At 36.2% G+C, this 20503-nt stretch overlaps 1 pseudogene; it reads right to left on the bottom strand.

Moving 5' to 3' along the window:
* Positions 1-3576: 3576 nt before the first annotated feature.
* Positions 3577-6712, bottom strand: LOC135229458 (olfactory receptor 13G1-like; annotated as a pseudogene).
* Between the last annotated feature and the right edge of the window lie 13791 nt (positions 6713-20503).

Here is a 20503-nt window from a genome sequence, read left to right on the forward strand (position 1 = left end):
ATTATCAGTATCTTTATAAATCTGAAAGTGTTTTGAACACAAAATTGAACATCTGTGAGTGAACATCTGAGAATGATAACATCAGCAAATGACATACTGCAACATATTACTAATGATAATATGTACAAAAAAAAGGATGGTCATAAGTTCAGCTTGTCATAACTCAAATGTGTCATAAATTGGGTGCTACCTGTATACCAAATTTACTGAGTTTGTTCCCTAAAATCCTCCTAAGTTCCCCAAATATTTTAGGATCATGCACTGTTGTTGTTGTGTGCCATTGAGCTGATTGCGACTACTCATAACAACCTTATACAAAGAGTAAAACTGCCGTATCAGATTTTCTAGGCCTCCCCAATTTAAACATGTTTGATGTCTTAAATTTCTTACAATTACTATCAGTATTGTTGCACAAATTCCCAATCTTTGCCAGTGGAAGCATGTAAATCGATTTCTGAGTCCATTTGTCATGATCCTATTCATTTTTGATAGCGATCATGTTTTCTGGTTTGACCACAAATTCCTGGCTTGCCATATATAAATTATATCCATAACTGGTAGCCTACCATTTCCCCAAAGAGCTGTGGCACTCTTGATAGGAATTTTTTTTTCTTTTTTTAGATATCACAATCTCAGGGTTGGGAGTGTTCACTGCTACTGTATTGATCATTATTTCTAAGTCTTTTCAGTGGGCAGAGATAGAAAATATGTCCATTTTAAAGGTAAAATGCATCATGAATTTTTTTTAAACTTGAAATTTTGTTGTTACTGAAGAAGTTGAATGATTTGTACTGAGGAGTTCATGTATTTTATCTCAGAATTACAGTCCTAATCTTATTGAAAACAGTTTAAAAATTGTTGCAATTTTTTTAAAAGTAATTTGAAATAGTTCCAACACAAGGCATTTTTTTTCCCAATAAAAAATTCCAAAATTTGATGAACTTTTTAGGGACATTTTCATGCTACCAAACTCCAGCTTAAGAGCACACTATTTTTTCAATGTGGAGGTCACATTTTAAAAATAAGTAAAAAAGTTAACTTTTATAAGAAGGTGGCAATAAAGGGAAAAAAACAGATGTTTGAAAATATATCTACTGTTTTGTGAATTTGTTAACAAAAATGATGTAATCAAATGAACTGTAAAACCTCATGTGTGCATACTTAACACCTGTAGAAACATAATTTTCTAATCTGTTTTTAACAAAAGAAGTAGCCCGGATAGGTGTTCTACCCATTTTAAAGAAAACATGCCTGCAATAGCTTCTGATTTACTTGTAAGATAAACTTTCAACAGCATGCCTACATAATTTTTGAAAGATATTGAAAATTGTTATGAGTTAGTAAGCACAACCACTAATGTATTTATTCTATATTGATGTACTGTGTGTCGTGAGGAAACCCTGGTGCCATACTGGTTAAGTGCTATGGCTGCTAACCCAAGGGTCTGCAGTTCAAATCCACCAGGTGATCCTTGGAAACCCTATGGGGCAGTTCTTCTCTGTCTTATAGGGTCGTTATGAGTCGGAATTGACTTGACGGCACTGGGATGTGTTGTGAGGTGTCATTTTTAGCCCTAGTAGTTATTGAGTGTAAATTCTACAATATAATATGCCTAGAAGCAGGACATTTATTCACTAACAGCCACGTACTAGATAAGATTTCAAAAATATGGAGGCATAGTCAATCACATTGCTCTTACTACAGATATTATTATTAATGCAAATGATTATCTTTTGAAGCAAAAAAAGTACCATGAATAAAGTAAATTAAAAATCTTAAATATCATGTATTTTGTCTTCAATAATTTTATTTATTTTAATATAATATAATATATGATATAAAGAACGAAGTATATATGTGACAGTAAACAACAACAAAAAAACTTCAGAGGTTCACAATAAAATAAAAATGTCAGCCACTATTCTAGATAAATCATTCAATGCAGATCATAGTCAAATTTTTCTTTTTAATCCCATAAAAGTTCATAATCCATATCCTGATATTGTGACCTAATAATTTGCCCTGAAATGTAAAAAGTATTTCATATCCTTGGAAAGATGCAAACCCAGAGTGGGATCTGGGGCAATGGAGCCAAACCTTGAGCTTTCACTTGTGGCCAACTTCCGGATACTTTAAAAAATTAATTTAACTCAAGTTGCTTGAATTTTTCAAACAAATACTTTATTCTTTGCTTAACTCAGAATAAAGGGTCTTCTATTTTCCTGGAAGAACTATCTATGGCCATATCTTCCCTTTATAGACCTTTATCCATGCATTTATCTAGAAAAATGTGTGGCCTAAATGAACCCACATCCTCAGATGGAGTTGACCTTTTGACTCCCATATTTGTATTACAAGGAAATCTACATTTTAAATAAATTATCTGAATTCCAACATTGCTTGCTTCTTGGCATAATGTAGCACAGAGAAATACAATTCTGAATACCTGTTTCTGAAAACCAAGCCATATTAAACCCTGGCTAACTTTATAGCCTCTACCAGTAGGATATAGAAGTTTGTGTTATGGTAGTGTTCTCAGTTTTAGCATCCTCATTTTCTCAATCTATATTTTATTCAACCATTAAGTTAGTGACCTCAGATCTTCAGGTAAGATACATTTGTTGTGATAGATACTATTAGTAACCAACGTAACATGAACACCCTCTTTTCTTCCCCACATGTGTAAAGTACAAATTCGTTCAAAGATACTAACTGCCCAGTTTTAAAACTTGCTCTTTCAACCAGTACTTAGCTTGAGTTTGGTTAGTGAAGTAGTAATGGCCAAAATAGTGCTTCTAGCATGAATGAGCCTTATAAAATTAATAGACAAAGCCTTATTTCCCTTTTACCATCTCATCCTTTAGTCTTCATTCCGTTTGGATCATGGGTGTAATGTTTAGTAATTCAGGAGCTATTCGAGATCCTAGGAAAAAAGATAGAAGAAGCCTAGTTCTTTCACTGAGCTGCTAGAGATACCACTGATTGCCTAACATCAGACTTCTGTTGCATGAGCATAAATCTCCCGTTGGTTTAGCATGATGGTTGTAGTTTCTCTGTTATTAGTATTTGGCTGTGTTAGAGACCTAACGAGTATCTGCCCTACAATTTCTTTCAGTAAGATGACATTTATTTAATGAACTAAAAGTAAACTAAATGAGTACTATTCTAAGCAAAGTAGCCCAGCCCATCATGGAACACTATTAAAATACTAGATGCAGTGAAATTCAAATCCATCATACACCCTAATTCTCCAAACCCCTCATTGAAATATCGGCAAATTGACACATAGCGACCCTATGTATGACAGAACAAAACACTGCCCAGGCCTTCGCCATCCCCACAATCGTTGTCATGCTTCAGCCCATTGTTGCAGCCACTATGTAAATCCATCTAGTTGAGAGTCTTCCTCTTTTTCACTGATCCTCTACTTTACCAAGCATGACGTCCTTCTCCAGAGCCTGATCCCTCCTGATAACATGTATCAACAAATAAATGGCAAAAAAGACTCAAACCACTCTTGTTCCCTTACTCCGAAACTTAGAAAGATCAGTAAATTCACAATTTAATATGGATGTTTACACTGCTAAGGGTATAAGTGCTGTGTAAGGAAATATTGAAAAGATACAATTTCAACTGCAAAGTCTAGTGACCTGTAGATAATATATACATAAATATTCTAGACAACTAGATATACGTAGTTAATTACCTCCGATGTCTTGTGAGGTATATGTTGCAGTATAATGGATTAGTTATAAAATCATTTAAGACAGTCCAAAATATATTGATGTCATATTTCTTTATGTGCATGTTTAAAATGCAATACTGGTTGCAATAATGAGCAAGAATAATACCTGAACTACAGTGGAACAAGCTCTGAGAGGCGTGAGTTCCAAAAAAGTTCCTTTAAAAAAATTTTTTTGTTTAAAATTTAAAAAATGGATAAAAATGCATTTGAATGTTTCAAATGATGGTCTCAGTATTTCGGACTGTGTTTTAACTACATAATTTCATAAAAGGAACACAGTCATGTGGTTATGTAACATTCAGGCTCTTACAAGGCATTAACCTGTGTTGTTGAATTGACTTCCACATAGTTTTCTTTGACAAGGAAGAGAGCATAATGGAGATGGTAATCCACACACTTAACACTAAAAAAGTGAGAAAGGAAAGACAGTCTCTCACAGCTGCAGCTGAACTGGCCTGGCTCAGTCACGTCGGCCATGGCGTTCTCGTCTTGATTCTCTAATAAAAGAAAAAAAATCCCTGAACGCCAGCATCAGAAAAAGGTTACTAAGATGGAACTTACTCGATAGACATTTCTGAGCACAGATAAAAACAAGAACACTCGCTGAAGAACTGAAATGGCTAATATCTTATTTTCCCAGTTAATATTAGTGACTGCTGTTTCTTTACCAATTATAGCTTTAGCAATGTTTCATTCCTCCTGCCTCCTAGATATAATTGCCTTCATTTCCAACACCACTCAAGCCAGGAAAATTGTCACTTCCTTGATCCTTCTTCAAATCAACTAACGCCATTTGAAATTAGTCCCTTCCAACACTCTCTTAACTGCGGCCCTACACGATTTCCCATTATATGCTGTTTCATTTATTGCAAAAAGAAAATAAACCCAATATGTTCACTTGCATGTGGGTTCATGGTGGTCTTTAGCTGGAGGGTGTTGAGAGAAATTTATTCTATTGATGTATGTTAGGTATTTGTATACTAAGAATTTGCTGTTAAATGTTATATAATGGACTTTAATAATAATATATGGTTCTTGTATCCATAGAGTAAAATATTGAAGGCAGGCAAAAATGATGTGGACTTGATTGGGTTTAAGAAGACAATTATGGAAAAATGCCTGCATCAATAAAAAGATATTGCAGAGAACCCTGATTATAACACTGGTTTCAAAGAAATTCTCTACTGCCTAAGTCACACATATGTCTCATAATGATAAAATATGTTTTAGGGTATATAAACTGGATACATGATCTTATTCTTAGAACAACTGATTCTATAATATTAGAAGTAATCTTTTTTATTTTATATATGTGTTTGATGTGTGAATATGTGTATAGATAAATATTTGTGTATATGAATTTATAAGATTTGAAATTAGGCAGTATTTTAGGAGGATGTTAAGATATACATTGTAATATATATCACAATGTATATATATTTATGTGAGGGTGTATGTGTATTGTATTGCAAGCATTGTTCACATGAAGAATATGAAATGTGTAGAGGCAATAAGAATGATAAGAGCAGGGTAGGAATCAGAGAAATATTTTACACCCACTGTGATGAATTTGGAAAGTTTTCATGAAGAAGAGTATTTCAAAAACTTGTGGAATTACGTGTAGAAGCCAACATAGATGCAAAGGTAAGGGAATAAGTGTATCTTAGAAAATAGGAGCTAAGGAAATGACTTACAGTGGAGTAAAACAGACTTGTTCTTAAGAGAGAATGGGAAATGTGGAGTATAGGCAACACTGAAAGGTTATTAAAATCTGAGGTGTTCCAGGGGATGATTCTAGCCTACAGCATTGATAGTCTCTTGAAACCAGTAACGTTTCAGAGAAGAAACACTTTCTTAATCCCCACCTGCATCTCCTTGTTCTGGAAACTATACACAATCGGGTTTAATGTGGGGGTCACAATAGTATAGACTGCAGCTACCACCTTGTCCTTGTTAAATGTGTAGCTGGTAGAAGGGCAGATATAGGTGTAGATTAGAGGGGAATAGTAGAGGGAAACCACGATGAGGTGGGATGAGCATGTTGAAAAGGCCTTCTTCTTGCCTTCTGCTGTGCAGATTTTGAGAATAGCAGCAATAATAAAACCATAGGAGATGAAGGTGAGAATAAAGTCATCAATGGCAAGGATGATGTCAGCAACATACACCATCATCTCGTTGACTCTCACGGGACTGCAGGACAAAGCTAGAAGGGGAGGTATCTCACAGAAGAAGTGGTCAATGGTATTGGGCCCACAGGAGGTGAGCTTCAGGATGAGACCCGTGTGCACCCAGGAATTGGTCACTGCAATAGCCACGAAAATGCTGAGCAAGGCCACACGCATATGACGGTTCATAATAGTGCTATAGTGAAGAGGGAAGCAGATGGCCACGTAGCAGTCATAGGCCATGGTGGTGAAGAGAACCATCTCAGCCCCAAGGGACCATGTGAAGAAGAAGAGCTGGGACATGCAGCCGCCATATGAGATGATCTTCTCTGACGTGAGTGTGGGCCACAGCATTTTGGGTATGATGCTTGTTGTGCAGATGATGTCCATGATTGCCAGTGCCAGAAGGAAGACATAGTGGTGCTATAAATTATGGCAACAACAATGAGCATATTACCAAGAAAAGCCACAAGATAGATGAAGAGAAAGATAACAAAGAGAACTCCCTGGAGTTCAGGATTTCTGGTGAGGCCCAGAACTATGAACTAAGTCACTATGCTGTGGTTCATCCTCCTTTGGCGATTAAATGACTGACATTGCACTGGTTGAATGACGGGAGTTAAAGGGATCTGCAAATTGTTATTAGGAGATTTTCTGTGGTGAGCATGTGTGCGTGAATTTAACGATTTGATACAACTCTGTAGTAGGAATTCCGTTACGATGGAATTCTCCCTTCCAGACAATACCCTTTATTTTCCAGACAGATGCCATTCTCTGACTTGTGTTCTTCTATTGATGACTCAAACTAAAGCCAGTGGTTAAGAAGAAAAAGATAAGAAAAATAAGTCCCTTCATATATTTCTATATTATTTTCTGAGTTGAAACTTGTCTAAGAATAATTTACTTTCTTATGTAAACACCCCATGAAAATATAATACAAATAAATACATATCTCTTTAGCTTGGTTAGTCACATGATATTCTTAGATGTCTTTCTTGAAACATATTAGTAAGAATAACTGGAACAACAGAGCTAATTACAGTGAGGACATTTCAGGGAAAAAACGCCTATCATAATAATCTAACACTGGATATCCACGTGGCCATTGACTATTACAGTCCAAATACTAAAAAAATTAATCATATATCTGCTTTGACACTTTTTCTTCAGTTTGACAAGCATATTGCTGAAGTTGAGTGAACTAATCACTTGCTATACTCTCAGATAATGGCAAGATAATTGGGTTTAAAAATAGATGATCTAGGATTGCATCTTTTTATTGCAGTTTTAAGTTAACCATTTAACTTTCATAAGCTTCAGATTACTTAGTTCTATGAAATTGGATAATTTGGGATAAAAATTAGAAATTATATAAAAACTAGAAACTGAACCAGTTGTCACTGAGTTGACTCTAACTCATGGAGACTCCACGAGTGTCAGAGCAGAATTGTTCTCCACAGGGTTTTCAGCAGCTGATTTTTCAGAAGTAGATCTCTAGACTTCCTCCCGAGGACACTCTGGACGGACTTGAACCACCAAGATTGTGACGAGCAGTCGAGGGCTTAACCATTGAACCACTCAGGGACTCAGGCCCATATATTGTATAGACAGAGCTAAAGTGTCGGACAGATAACCAAGGAAAAGAGGCAGCTGGAAACAGTTTTCTGGAAAGCAGCTACTATGAGTATAAATGAAATTCTTGTGCTATTTTATTCTTTCCCAAAACTTCTGTAGCATTTTTGCTACCTGTTTTCTTTTTTGCTAATTTACTTTGTTAGTTTCTTTTTTTTTTAATGCACAGTATGTTATTTACATGAATTCATGGCTGTTAGAACTGTCATGATTAGATGAATCTACTAGAAGTTTTTGAAATACTCATGAATTTATTCACAGCTTTATTTTTTCAGTGTCCCTCGACTTTTTAGAGCTTGTAATTTTTCTCTTATACCTAAACAGAAGCATAAATACAAATCCTTTTTGAGTGTGGGTCCAAAGTCAAGTCTAATTTGTAGTTTTGCAGCCTCATTTAATTAACCGGCTAAATAAATTTAAGCTACTGATTGATTAATTGGCAGTTGTTCAGACCAAGAAAAAAAAAAGATTTTGTCTAATATATAATCAAGATTGAGGATTCTTAACTTTAATTTTCTTTTCCATGTAATGCACTAACATAACAAGTACCATTACTTGGATATATGATATGTGACAGGTTCTGCAGATATGATATAATTTACACTGAGTCTTTAATAACTGAAGGCTAAAGTCTCAATGTGGTTGTGATAATGAAACACTGCACAGAGAGTTAAAATAACCATGGCTAGAATTACACATCTTATAAATGAGTGGGCCAAGATTGGCACTTAGATTGTCTGACTCCAAAAATATTGTTATTAACCTTTCTGGTATATGCCTTTAGGCAAAGCACAGCAAAGTTACACAACACATGAATAAGTAATATTTGCAAGAACAAATGGACAAAAAAAAAAAGATTCATGGAAGGAAAATATATGCAAATTTGTTTTCTTCAAATATTTAAAAGATTTGATACTGAACTAAATTATATCAACCAATTGTTAAAGTAGTGAGTGTTGAATATGGCTTCAAATGATATTAAAAGGGTATGGAAAGATCACACCATCTGAACCAGAGATCTGGCATCGAAATTTCTTGAGATGAATCTATAAAAAAAAAAAAATCAGTCCCCTTCCAGCCTACATGACATTACCTACATAAAAAACTCAGTTGCCATTGAGTCAATTCTGATTGATGGTGACCCTACGTATTTCAGAGTAGAATTGTACCCCTCGGGATTCTCAATGGCTGAGTTTTTGGAAGGAGATCATCAATCAGCCCTTTCTTCTGAGGTGCCTCTGGATAGACTCAAACCTCAAACCGTTTAGTTAGTAGTTAAGAGCATTAAACTTTTGCCCTACCCAGAAATAAGTACTCAATATAAAAGGAACACCCCCTGTTGAAGGAAAAAAAAAAGAGAAAAAGCTTCAATTTTCCCTTAGAGAACTATTTTTTTATCCATCTAAATGATATTATTTATCAAAGTCAATTATCTGTATAATTGTTGCCTATCAAATCTTCTGAAGCTTGGCATAAGGGAGAGATTCTAGCACCAAGATACAAAACCACGTTACACAAAATGCCAGTTGCAAGGAGGTAGGAAGCACAAATCCTGTCCACCACCTCTGAGTTAAGAGCAAAGGTGAGAGAATCTGGAGATTTTTTTTTTCTCTCATCTCCTTTTGTAATGCCACCAATTCTCCTTCACAGGAACAATGGCGTTGATTGGACTCTGTTCCCAGTACTGATTGCATGAGTAAGGATGGGTTACACTGTACAGAAGAGGCTGAATCCAGGAGGAGACCCTGACACATTTCACTAGGAGGAGGAATCTATGGACCATAAAACCCTAAGTCTACTTTTGGTCCAGGGTGGAGATATTTATTGCCCATTACCCACAGATGTCCAAATAGTGTTCAATAATTTCTCCCAAAATTCTGCAAGTGAGATTGGTCTGGCTTGTATAAATTACTCTAGTATCTCCAAAGGCCACAGCTTTCAGAGAACAACAGTCTGCTCACATCAGCACAAAAGCTGTTTTTCTAAGTCTTACAAGTCAAAAGCCATTTACTTTTGGTCACGTCCCTTTCTGGTCATCTCGTTTGGAATTATCAGCTTTGCTGTAGTTATTATGGTGACTCTGGTGAAGACTGACTATTCATTAATATTTGGAGATGAAAAGTCAGTAAAATTTAGTTAGACTAATGGTAATGGGGCCTAGATCTTAACACTGGGTCTTTCTGCCTGTGGCCTTGCATTTTTAATTTACATTTTCCAAATATCAGGCTCTTCACTGATTAATGGGATAATAACAGTTGTAACCTCATTGGCATGTTTTTTAGATTAAATAGTGAATGTAAATTATTATCCTAATCTGGACCCATATTAAGCTTCCAATTAAAGGTAATTATAATTTAGTTCCCAAAACTCGGTCATTTTCAAGTCTTATGTTTTAGTATATAATTTTTTAAAATAATAATGAGACAGTTTTTAATATCTACTGGAAGAAAAAAATTCCAAAATTATATTTGAAATAATTGAATGGGTATTATATTGTAAGAACAATAAGATTGGTTTGGGACAGTAAAAGACAAGATAGTTAATTCTAATTACAATAAAGATGCTTTTATAGGTCATGCTTTGTAATAATCAGCATGTTATTGTCTTTGATTACAATAATGTAATGCATGTTCTCAGTTATCTGAGGTTTAATGGTGAAAACAAACTTTTGTACAATTAGCTTTCATATGTTGATATAATGAGCAAATTACTAGAAGTAGGGATGATTTAATTTAGTAATAGCACATTAATTTTTATCTTAGGATCATGGAAAGACTAAAAAATGCTTGTTACATTGTCTCTGAAAAGTATACAGTTCTCTAGAAGTGTGAAGGGAAAAGCAAAAGGGAGGAGAAAATAAATTCTAAGGAAAAATACTAATGCGTTAAAGTACAGGTTATAAAGTATAAAATGTGAGAAACAGCAAATAGTTCGATTATCAGATGGAAGCAGCTTTGTGTACAGAGAGGAAGTGCTGTGAGAGGCGAAGTATAATGAGATGTCTTGTTCAGATTATTATACTCTGAGGGATTATTTTGTGCTACTGTAGGCAATAAGGGAGAAATTGGAAGTTTCTGCAAGAGGAAGTAACATGGGATGTGCCAAGATTTTAGAAAGACAGCCTGCAGGCAGCACAGAGAATGGATTCAAGGGATAGACTTTTTTGTCCACATTGGGCAGAGATTGCACTGACAAGCACTAACTGGTTTGTGGAAGAGCATTAATTTCATTAAATTTAACACTAGAACTTATTTATAGTGATTAGGTATTAGAATAAGAAGAAAGTTATGTAATCGATACATAAGTCATTTAATACATATACTGAAACCAAACCAAACCTGTTGCTGTCAAGTTGATTCTGACTCACAGCAACCCTGCAGGACAGACTAGAACTGCCCCACAGGGATTCCAAGGAGTGGCTGGCAGATTCGAACTGCCAACATTTAGATTAGCAGCTGAACTCTTAACCACTGCACCACCAGTGCTCCATATATAGTATAGTTAATATTTAAATGTATGTATACACACATATATAAAGTTGTATAATAGATAAGCCTATACACTAAATACGTTCATTTTAATTATTGAGCAGGATGCAGGCACATTACCAAATAAACACCGGCAACCCCTTCTTACCGTACCTGTTGCCATCTAGTCAATTCTGACTCATAGCAATCCTATAGGACAGAGTAGAACTGCCCCATATGGTTTCCAAAGAGTTCCTGGTGGATTCGGACTGCTGACCTTTTGGTTAACAGCCATAGCTCTTAACCACTACACGACCAGGGTTTCCAGACCCTTTTTTAGAGGCATTAAATTGAGGTCACCCTGTTTGCTGACTCTAACACCACAGTCAGTAGCAGTCCATATTGGCGCTTTATGGATATGCCATTCACTGTGTTGCTTTATTTAATCTTGATAACAGGAGAATTAAGAATTAAAAATATCAATGTCCCTACCTTACACATGAGGAAGTTGAAGCATGACAAGTTTAAGGAACTTGCTCATTGTCACACAATCAGACATTGGTGATGTTAGGATCTGAATCCAGGGAGTCTAATGTCAAAAGTCATGTTGTGACCTATGAACCCATGTTATGCTGCTGCCAACTCCCAGAGTACCCGTTATTCTGCATCATCATCTTCTTTTTTAAATAATATCTTCATTTCCAACTTGAACAATGTAGACACAATTGTAAAGGGCCTGGGCAGTGCAAATGGTTCAGTGCTTGGCTACTAGTCAAAAGGTTGGCCGTTTGAACCCACCCAGAGGCACCTCGGAAGAAAGGCCTGGTGATCATTACATCAGAAAGATCACAGCCATGAAAAACCTGTGAAGGACGGTTCTACTCAGTCACATATGGGGTCGGCATGAGTCCAAACAGACTTGATGGCAACTTTTTTTTTTAAGTATGTGTGAGGCAAGGTGCTAGAAACTCACAAAAGCAACCACTGTGTTCTGAGACTAGAAAGGTAAAATCTACTCTATATTCTGATGTTCCTGAATGATTTCTGCCAGACAATTTTGTTCTAGGCATCTCTCCTCAGTTGTCGTTGTGTGCCATCAAGTCCATTCTGACTCATAGTGACCCTATTAGACAGAGTAGGCCTGCTCCACAGGGTTTCCTAGGCTGTAACCTTTATGCGAGCAGATTGCCAGGTCTTTTCTCTCACAGAGTGGCTGGTGGGTTCAAACCACTGACCATTAGCAGCCTAGAGCTTAACCGATGCACCACGGTAAGTCAAAGGCGGTGCTAGTTAAAGTCGTGTTCAAAGATGATGCTGTATTTTCTTCAGCTTAGCTTTGCAGCTAAGTAATGAAAGAGAGGTGAAAACTGATATTTCTCAGTTTTCTAAGGTTTTGAAGTGACCAGTGAGATAGAGGAAAGAATGGAAGAACACAGTGTCTGGGAAGCAGAGTGCAGCATAGAAAGAAAAAATGTGCCGGGGCTAGTGGAGTGTGTCTCTAGCCCGGGTACAAACCACGGCACTACTGAGGCAGAATGATCAATGTTCTGGTTAGCCCGACACTGTCTAGTTTTATCACCGAAAGATCAATGTCCTAGGAAATTGATCAGTCCCAGGAAAACTGGGAAGGTTGGTCTCCCCAGGGTTTGTCAAACAAATGCAACGTCTGGTTCTGAGAACCTCAGCCACTTATAACTCCCAAAACACTTTATTCTCGAACTTTGTGGAGAGATTATTGTCCAAGTTTAACTTTAAACCCACCACTCTCCTTATTCCAGAGTCTCTCAAAGTTAGAATATGCACATTAAATTAATTAGTAACTCAAATGTGTATACAAGCCAGGTGTTTGAAGCTGCTTAGAGCATCCCCTTACAATGAAAAACTTTGAAACTCATTTGAAATCATTTTGCTGATTAAACATTTAGGCTAATTGAATAAATTACATATTCTAAAATAATTTCCCAAACATATTAATCATCCTTATCACAATGGTAACACTGTTTAGCCTACATATAGTTGCTTGTGTTCTAAACTCCAATTTGTACATATTCAATATGAAAGAAATAACTTCAACAAAGCAGGGAGGCAATATAAATAAATGTAAAATCAAATAACTATTACTGTTTTCAGTGAATTGCAATCTAACTGTTGGTAGATGCATGATTTGATGGGTAATGTTTTCAGCTTCGGTAAATGACAGTATACGTCTTTTACACTATTTTGGTAAGTAGCTCCTGTAACCATTAGCACATCTGGATATATTTTCAGGATGGCTAACAGAGTTCTACAGTGCTTTTGGAACAGGGGTACAGAATAAATCAGACACATTTCCTGAATTTCCTTAGTAGCATTCCCTAAATATGAGAGCCATAGATGCATTACACCTCCTTAAAAGAAATTGTCAAATTCCACATAAGAAATTCTAATTACACAAACAGGATTAACAGAGATGCGGAATCTTATTCTCAAGAGGTATTGTAAATATATCTAACTTGATCAAGTCATATGAATTAAAAGAGAGTAACTGTTCTTTTTGTTGTTGAGTGTCGTGGAGTCAGTTAGTATTCATAGCGGCTCCATGGGACAGAGTAGAACTGCCCCATAGAATTTTCTCAGCTGAAACCGTTATGGTCTTTATGGAAGCAGATCAGCAGATCCTTACCTAAGGAGCGGCTTCGTGGATTCGAACCACTAAACTTTTTGTTAGAAGCCCAGCGCCATTTTCCCCACTAGGGCTCCTTACAGAATAACTAATGTTTAATAAAGACAGATATTTTATACATGCTGTTAATTTTTGTAATAAGTGTTATATCTCTTCAGAAATAAATCTTTTATTTCAGGTCCATATGTCCTGTGAGAAATATTTGCCTGGAAATATCATAGCCTAAGTACAAGCATATAGAGTTTTACAATAAGCAACATCTGGAGTGTTTCCAAAATTGATTAAAGGAAAGCTGTCAAATTTAAAACTATTTACCTTATGCAACAAGAAATAAAGTTTATGCATCCAGATTTCTATATGAAAAATCTTGTTTTTGTATCCCATACACATTTTTTAATAATTTTTATTGAGCTTTAAGTGAACGTTTACAAATCAAGTCAGTCTGTCACATATAAGCTTATATACACCTTACTCCATACTCCCACTTACTCTCCCCCAATGTGTCAGCCTGCTCCCTCCTTCCAGTCTCTCCTTTCATGACAATTTTGCCAGTTTCTAACCCTCTCTACCCTCCTATCTCCCCTCCAGACAGGAGATGTCAACACAGTCTCAAGTGTCCACCTGATACAAGTAGCTCCCTCTTCATCAGCATCTCTCTCCAACCCATTGTCCAGTCCCTTCCATGTCTGATGAGTTGTCTTCGGGAATGGTTCCTGTCCTGGGACAACAGAAGGTTTGGGGACCATGACCGCCGGGATTCCTCTAGTCTCAGTCAGACCATTAAGTCTGGTCTTTTTATGAGAATTTGGGGTCTGCATCCCACTGTTCTTCTGCTCCCTCAGGGGTTCTCTGTTGTGCTCCCTCTCAGGGCAGTCATCGGTTGTGGCCGGGCACCAACTAGTTCTTCTGGTCTCAGGATGATGTCTCTAGTTCATGTGCCCATTCTGTCTCTTGGACTCATAGTTATCGTGTGACCTTGGTGTTCTTCATTCTCCTTTGATCCAGGTGGGTTGAGACAAATTGATGCATCTTAGATGGCCGCTTGTTAGCATTTAAGACCCTAGACGCCATATTTCAAAGTGGGATGCAGAATGTTTTCATAATAGAATTGTTTTGCCAATTGACTTAGAAGTCCCCTTAAACCATGGTCCCCAAACCCCCGCCCTTGCTCCGCTGACCTTTGAAGAATTCAGTTTATCCCGGAAACTTCTTTGCTTTTGGTCCAGTCCAGTTGAGCTGACCTTCCCTGTATTGAGTATTGTACTTCCCTTCACCTAAAGTAGCTCTTATCTACTAACTAATCAGTAAATAACCCTCTCCCACCCTCCCTCCCTCCACCCCTCGTAACCAAAAAAGTATGTGGTCTTCTCAGTTTATACTATTTCTCAAGATCTTATAATAGTGGTCTTGTACAATATTTGTCCTTTTGCCTCTAATTTCACTAAGTATAATGCCTTCCAAGTTCCACCATGTTATGAGATGTTTCACAGATTCCTCAATGTTCCTTATTGATGTATAGTATTCCATTGTGTGAATATACCATAATTTATTTAACCATTCATCTGTTGATGGACGCCTTGGTTGCTTCCAGCTTTTTGCTATTGTAAACAGAGCTGCAATAAACATGGGTGTGCATATATCTGTTCATGTAAAGGCTCTTATTTCTCTAGGGTATATTTCGAGGAGTGGGATTTCTGGGTTGTTTTATGGTAGTTCTACTTCTAACTTTTCAAGAAAACACCAGATAGTTTTCCAAAGTGGTTGTACCATTTTACATTCCCACCAGCAGTGTATAAGAGTTCCAGTCTCTCCGCAGCCTTTCCAACATTTATAATTTTGTGTTTTTTGGATTAATGCCAGGCTTGTTGGAGTGAGATGGAATCTCATCGTAGTTTTAATTTGCGTTTCTCTAATAGCTAATGATCGAGAGCATTTTCTCATGTATCTGTTAGCTGCCTGAATATCTTCTTTAGTGAACTGCATGTTCATATCCTTTGCCCACTTCTTGATTGGGTTGTTTGTCTTTTCGTGGTTGAGTTTTAACAGAATCATATAGATTTTAGAGATCAGGCGCTGGTCGGAGGTGTCATAGCTGAAAATTCTTTCCCAATCTGTAGGTGGTCTTTTTACTCTTTTGGTGAAATCTTTAGATGAGCATAGGTGTTTGATTTTTAGGAGCTCCCAGTTATCTGGTTTCTCTTCGTCATTTTTGGTAATGTTTTGTATTCTGTTTATGCCTTGTATTAGAGCTCCTAAGGTTGTCCCTATTTTTTCTTCCATGATCTTTATCCTTTTTGTCTTTATGTTTAGGTCTTTGATCCACTTGGAGTTAGTTTTTGTGCATGGTGTGAGGTATGGGTCCTGTTTCATTCTTTTGCAAATGGATATCCAGTTATGCCAGCACCATTTGTTAAAAAGACTATCTTTTCCCCAATTAACTGACACTGGTCCTTTGTCAAATATCGGCTGCTCATATATGAATGGATTTTTTTCATACATGGATGGATTTATATCTGGGTTCTCAATTCTGTTCCATTGGTCTATGTGCCTGTTGTTGTAGCAGTACCAGACTGTTTTGACTACGTATAATAGGTTCTAAAATCAGGTAGAGTGAGGCCTCCCACTTTCTTCCTCTTTTTCAGGAATGCTTTACTTATCTGGGGCTCCTTTCCCTTCCATATGAAGTTGGTGATTTGTTTCTCCATCACATTAAAAAATGTCGTTGGAATTTGGATCGGAAGTGCATTGTATGTATAGATGGCTTTTGGTAGAATAGGCATTTTTACTATGTTAAGTCTTCCTATCAATGAGCAAGGTATGTTTTTCCACTTATGTAGGTCCTTTTTAGTTTCTTGCAGTAATACTTTGTAGTTTTCTTTGTATAGGTCTTTTAGATCTTTGGTAAGATTTATTCCTAAGTATTTTATCTTCTTGGGGGCTACTGTGAATGGTATTGATTTGGTGATTTCCTCTCCGATGTTCTTTTTGTTGGTGTAGAGGAATCCAAGTGATTTTTGTATGTTTATCTTATAACCTGAGACTCTGCCAAACTCTTCCATTAGTTTCAATAGTTTTCTGGAGGATTCCTTAGGGTTTTCTGTGTATAAGATCATGTCATCTGCAAACAGAGATAATTTTACTTCCTCCTTGCCAATCCAGATGCCCTTTATTTCTTTGTCTACCCTAATTGCTCTGGCTAGGACCTCTAGCAAAATATTGAATAAGAGCAGTGATAAAGGGCATCCTTGTCTGGTTCCTGTTCTCAAGGGAAATGCTTTCAGTCTCTCTCCATTTAGAATGATGTTGGCTGTTGGCTTTGTATAAAAAAAAAAAAAAAAAAAACTTTATTATGTTGAGGAATTTTCCTTCAATTCCTATTTTGGTAAGAGTTTTTATCATAAATGGGTGTTGGACTTTGTCAAATGCCTTTTCTGCATCAATTGATAAGATCATGTGGTTTTTGTCTTTTGTTTTATTTATCTGGTGGATTACCTTAATGGTTTTTCTAATATTAAACCAGCCTTGCATAAATTTTTTTTTTTTTTTTGCATGGCTGGTATAAATCCCACGTGGTCGTGGTGGATTATTTTATTGATAGGTTGTTGAATTCTATTGGCTAGAATTTTGTTGAGGATTTTTGCATCTATGTTCATGAGGGATATAGGTCTGTAATTTTCTTTTTTTGTGATGTCTTTACCTGGTTTTGGTATCAGGGATATGGTGGCTTCATAGAATGAGTTAGGTAGTATTCCATCATTTTCTATGCTTTGAAATACCTTTAGTAGTAGTGGTGTTAACTCTTCTCTGAATGTTTGGTAGAACTCTGCAGTAAAGCCAACCGGGCCAGAGCTTTTTTTTTTGTTGGGAGTTTTTTGATTACCGTTTCAATCTCTTTTTTTTGTTATGGGTCTATTTAGTTGTTCTACTTCTGATTGTGTTAGTTTAGGTAGGTCGTGTTTTTCTAGGAATTCATCCATTTCTCCTAGGTGTACAATTTTTCGTAATAATCTGATATGATTCTTTTAATTTCAATTGGGTCTGTTGTGATGTGGCCCATCTCGGTTCTTATTCAGGTTGTTTCCTTTCCTGTATTTCTTTAGTCAGTCTAGCCAATGGTTTATCAATTTTGTTAATTTTTTCAAAGAACCAGCTTTGGCTTTGTTAATTCTTTCAATTGTTTTTCTGTTCTCTAATTCATTTAGTTCAGCTCTAATTTTTATTATTTGTTTTCTTCTGGTGCCTGATGGATTCTTTTGTTGCTCACTTTCTATTTGTTCAAGTTGTAGGGACAGTTCTCTGATTTTGACTCTTTCTTCTTTTTGTACGTGTGCATTTATTATCGATATAAATTGACCTCTGAGCACTGCTTTTGCCGTGTCCCAGAGGTTTTGATAGGAAGTGTTTTCATTCTCGTTGCATTCTATGAATTTCTTTATTCCCTCCTTAATGTCTTCCACAACCCAGTGTTTTTTGAGCAGGGTATTGTTCATTTTCCAAGTATTTCATTTCTTTTCCCTAATTTTTCTGTTATAGATTTCCACTTTTATGGCCTTGTGGTCTGAGAAGATGGTTTGTAATATTTCGATGTTTTGGATTCTGCAAAGGTTTGTTTTATGACCTAATATGTGGTCTATTCTAGAGAATGTTCCATGTGCGCTAGAAAAAAAGGTATACTTTGCAGCAGTTGGGTGTAGTGTTCTGTATTAGTCTATGAGGTCAAGTTTGTTGATTGTAGCAATGAGGTCTTCCCTGTCTCTATTGAGCTTCTTACTGGAGGTCCTGTCCTTCCATGAAAGTGGTGTGTTGAAGTCTCCTACTATAATTGTGGAGATGTCTATCTCAGTTTTCAGTTCTGTTAAAGTTTGTTTTATATATCTTGCAATCCTGACATTGGGTGCATAAATATTTATGTCTTCCTGGTCAATTGTCCCTTTAATCGTTACATAGTGTCCTTCTTTACCCTTTGTGGTGGATTTAACTTTAAAGTCTATTTTTCAGAAATTAATATTTCTACTCCTGCTTTTTTTTGCTTGTTGTTTGCTTGGTACATTTTTTTCCATCCTTTGAGTTTTAGTTTGTGTCTCTAAGTCTAAGGTGTGTCTCTTGTAGGCAGCATATAGACCGATCGTGTTTCTTTATCCAGTCTGAGATTGTCTGTCTCTTTTTTGGTGCATTTAGTCCATTTACATTCAGCGTAATTATAGATAAGTATTTTTTTTATGTGTTTAATGCTCTCATTTTGATGCCTTTTTATGTGTGTTGTTGACCATTTCATTTTTCCACTTACTTTTTTGTGCTGAGACGTTTTTCTTTGTAAATTGTGTATTCCTCATTTTCATAGTATTTGACTTTATGTTTTCTGAGTCATTATGTTTTTCTTGGTTTTTATTTTGAGTTATGGAGTTGTTATACCTCTTTGTGGTTACCTTAATATTTACCCCTATTTTTGTAAGTAAAAACCTAACTTGTATTGTTCTATATAGCCTTGTTTCCCTGTCCGTATGTCGTTCTATGCCTCCTGTATTTAGTCCCTCTTTTTGATTATTGTCATCTTTTACATATTGACTTCAATGATTCCCTGTTTTGAGCATTTTTTTCTTTTTAAAATTAATCTTAATTTGTTTTTGTGATTTGGGTTGGTATCAGGATGCTCTGTTCTGTGACCTTGTGTGGTGCTGGTATCTGATATTATTGGTTTTCTGACCAAACAATTTCCTTTAGTATTTCTTGTAGCTTTGGATTGGTTTTTGCAATTTCTCTAAGCTTATGTTTATCTCTAAATGTTTTAATTTCTCCTTCATATTTTAGAGAGAGTTTTGCTGGATATATGACCCTTGGCTAGCAGTTTTTCTCCTTCAGTGCTCTCTATATGTCATCCCATTGCCTTCTTGACTGCATAGTTTCTGCTGAGTGGTCTGAACTTATTCTTATTGATTCTCCTTTGTAGGAGACCTTTCTTTTATCCCTGGTTGCTTTTAAAATTTTCTCTTTATTTTTGGTTTTGGCAAGTTTGATGATAATATGTCTTGGTGATTTTCTTTTTGGATCAATCTTAAATGGGGTTCAATGAGAATCTTGGATAGATATCCTTTAGTTTTTCATGATGTCAGGGAAGTTTTCTGCCAACAGACCTTCAACTATTCTCTCTGTGTTTTCTGTTATCCCTCCCTGTTCTGGGACTCCAATCACACACAAGTTATCCTTCTTGATAGAGTCCCACATGATTCTTAGGGTTTATTTTTTTTAATTCTTTTATCTTATTTTTTTCCAGGTATATTGGTGTCAATTCCCTGGTCCTCCTGATCCCCAACCCTGCATTCCAATTGCTCTAGTCTGCTCGTCTGACTTCCTATTGAGTTGTCTAATTCTGTAATTTTACTGTTATTCTTTTGGATTTCTGAATGCTGTCTCTCTATGGATTCTTGCAGCTTATTAATTTTTCTGCTATGTTCTTGAATAATCTTTTTTATTTCTTGAACTGCTTTATCGTGTGTTCCTTGGTTTTTTCTGTAAATTACCTTATTTCATTTCTGAGGTCATCCCGGATGTCTTGAAGCATTCTGTAAATTAGTTTTTTATATACTGCATCTGACAATTCCAGGAACGTACCTTCTTTTGGGAAAGATTTTCATTCTTTAGTTTGGGAAGTTGTAGAAGCAATCATGGCCTGCTTCTTTATGTGGTTTGATATCGACTGCTGTCTCCAAGCCACCTCTAAGATATTGTAGTGATTTATTCTATATTTGCTTACTGAGTCTTATCTTGTTTTGTTTTCTCTCAATTTATGTAGATGGGCTACTAGATTGTGCTGTCTTGATTGTTGTAGCCCTTG

The sequence above is a fragment of the Loxodonta africana genome, unplaced genomic scaffold, assembly GCF_030014295.1.
Source record: "Loxodonta africana isolate mLoxAfr1 unplaced genomic scaffold, mLoxAfr1.hap2 scaffold_304, whole genome shotgun sequence".
Taxonomy (NCBI): Eukaryota; Metazoa; Chordata; class Mammalia; order Proboscidea; family Elephantidae; genus Loxodonta; species Loxodonta africana.